This window comes from Molothrus aeneus, chromosome 6, assembly GCF_037042795.1.
Source record: "Molothrus aeneus isolate 106 chromosome 6, BPBGC_Maene_1.0, whole genome shotgun sequence".
NCBI classification, from domain to species: domain Eukaryota; kingdom Metazoa; phylum Chordata; class Aves; order Passeriformes; family Icteridae; genus Molothrus; species Molothrus aeneus.
The window spans coordinates 47,195,971-47,199,237 of NC_089651.1; positions in this window are offsets into that span (position 1 = coordinate 47,195,971).

A 3,267-nucleotide genomic window follows, 5' to 3' on the forward strand; every position below is an offset into this window, starting at 1 on the left:
AGCCCGGCCAATCGCGGCCGGGCGGAGGCGGGGCCGGACATCCCCCCGACTACACTACGAGCCCCAGCAAGCCCGGCGCCCCACTGGCTCAGGCGGCCGCGGGCCCTGCGCGCAAAGCTTCTTGGGACTTGTAGTTCCGCGTCTGCGGCGTGAGTCGCGTGGTCCCGCGTGTCCCAGGAGTCCCGGGAAGCTCCTCTCGCGTTGGCCGGGCCCGCGCTGCGGGCGCGCCGGGAGCCGCCGGGGCCGTGGCGGTTGCGCAGGTTGTCCACAGGACACGGGCGGGGCAGCGCCGGCTGCGCCTTCCCGCTGGAACTGCCCTGTGCCTTCGGGCAGGATGGAGGCAGGAGGCTCAGGAGGGGAAGGCAGAGGAATGTGCCGAAAGGAATCCGTGAGATGACGGAAGAAGCCGAGCGGCCCCTCACGGTCCTGGCGTGTCTCACAAGGGCGGCCCGTGCGCTGCCCATTGCTGGTCGGGGCCGTGCGCTGCCCACTGCCGGCCGCGGGCCGGGCAGGGCTGGCCTGAGCCACACGCACCGCCAGAGCGGCTCGGGCTGTGCACTGACCCCCCTCTCCGGTTTTAATGAGAGAAGGAAAAGCGAAGATCCTTTGTGAAATGTAGAGGCACATGTATCTTCACCTGATAAACCACGTACAAATAGCACACAGCTTCCTCATTGCATAGTATAAAAACCACTTGCATGTCTGTAAAAAAAACCCCAACAACTAACTTTGCATTTTGTGACCGACTGTTTTTGAATGTCTGCAGAAAGTCAGTTTTGTTCTGACTCTGCCATTTGCGTTGTCTGCACCCACTCAGCTTTGCTTATGATGATAAATGTGAAAGGTCATTACAGGTTGTTCATCAGTACTTCCCTGGAGCAGTCGTGCCCAGTGACCTGACACGGCTCCTGACACAGTCTGACTGATACAATTCGGGTCACTTCAGGAATCACTTTTTAAACTGACTGATAATCACCATGCTGATTATCCAGCAAGAAAACAAGCCAGGAATCTTAGTTTCACCTCATTTAATTCCAGCCTAGTAGCCACGTGGGTTATGCTTATGTTTTATTATCCTGCTGCCCTAAAAGATATCTAATATCACTTAAAAGCATTGCTGACCCATCATCTAAGTCCAAAGGTGTTTCTCATAGCTGGGCTACATGAGGCAAGTACACCTTGTTCCAGCTGTGACTTCCCAGAAACCTAATACAGTCATTGCCAAATAGGTAACTTATCTATAACTTCTACATTAATAAACATTAGCAGGATGTTCTTTTTTGTAAGATACATGGGAAGACTGCTACAAGAATCCTAAGTCTCTGTTGAAATGTATTGGGCAGATACTGAAGACACTCGAGTAACACACAGATTTTTGCTACTGAATTCAATTATGTCTTTGATTGTGCTAGAAATTTAGGAAGCTGTTCTGGATTGAGAGGGAAGTTTGTCTGAGGGAAAAATATGAAAGGTGTAGCTGGGTGTATGGGCTGATGTAAGCAGAGAGGTTTCTAAGGTACAGTTATGAGGCTCAAACAGAAGCAGCTACATCACCTGCAGCAGGAATCCAGCATGATCCTTGTAACTGCTGCTATCATGGAAGAGAGGAAATGTACATATCATCTTTTTCAAAAGAGAGTAGCATGTAAGTAGGTAAAACCATGATGGATTTATGATATTGAAATGAAATGTTATTCAGCCTGCAGAGGAGAAGGCTCTTTGGAGACCTTATAGCAGCCTTCCAGTACTGAAATGGGGCTACAAGAGAGCAGGGAGACAGACTTTTTACAAGGCTATGTAGTGATAAGACAAGGCAGAGTGGCTTTAAACTGAAAGAGGACAGTTTTAGATTAGGTATTAGGTAGAAATGCTTTGCTGTGAGGGTGGGGAGGCCCTGGAACAGATTGTCCAGAGAAGCTTTGGATCCCTGGAAATGTTCAAGTCTGGGTTGGATGGGACTTTGAGTAACCTGGTCTGGCATGGCAGGGAGACTGGAACAGGATGATCTTTGGTCCCTTCCAGCCTGAACCATCCTATGATGCTATGAAACAATTTGCTCTGGCTCTGAGTGTGCTAAAAAGCAAAAGTAACCACCAGCCATGTCTCATAACAAAACTTTAACGCTGTGGAAGGCAGTTCCAGCAACCCACCAAAGCCACACACTACAAATGGTATCTAAGATGCTACCAAATTCTGAAAGTGTTTATTAATAAGAACAAAAAAAAAAAAAAAAAAAAAAAAAAAAAACAAACAAAAAAGAAAAACCAAAAAAAAAAGACCAAAATGTGAAACTTCAAAATTGCAGATAACGTAGTTTCTTTCTTAACAGCTTTCCTACAAACCAGAAGGCTGCCAAAGGGCAAGGGTGGGCAGCTTAGCCCTGATTCTGTTTTGCTAAAAGCACTCTGAGAGGATTGTAACTCCTACATCCAACATTGCTAACACCAGGCTGGACTGGCAGTGCTGGCATTGCAGTAATAGTTCTGGTAACACACAGGTTTCCCCAGAAGAGAGTTTCCAGATTTTTGGCACAACTCTGGAGATGTCTTAACACATGTGTTTATGGTTCCATGCCACTGACTTAACAGCTGACAAAATTTGGACTGCAAAGTTGATTTTGCTTTTAATCTAGCAGAACAGATACTTCAGAAAGTGTACAGGAAGCCCTTCTGGACTGCACCCACACTTTCCTTTAAGAGCAGCTGAATATATCAAGACTTTTTAAATGAGTCAAGGACATATTTTAGCTGGGAAAGAATGGACTGGCATCAGAAATTGATCATATTTAGAGTGTGTACATTTTAAGCTTCCTTAGCCTATTTTAAACATTTTAACAAATGCTTATTCTTTGTACTTGCACTAACTTGATAACTAATAGCAAAACAAAATAAGAAATTCTAGGAAGAAAAAGCTAATATTTAAGGTGAAGAGTGGAACAGGTTTATGATAAATGAATAAGTGTGCTGAGCCTGGTCTTTCCACATCTTCACCAGCAATGAGATCAGATTTGTCAGTCTAGCACTGACACATGACTAGCTGCCTTGTGAGGGCAAACATCGGACATGGTTATTCTGTGTGCTTGGAACAAGGGAAGATACTCTTTTTAGCAAAAGTAATAGATTAACCATGGGGTGATTATTAACCATCAAATGATTAAAGGAAAAAGCAAAATTCATCTTTATTTTGGGAAGAAAATAATTTTCATACCTCCAGAATATCCACAGAAAACTGGGGGGGGGGGGGGTTGGAAGCCACTTATAAATAGGA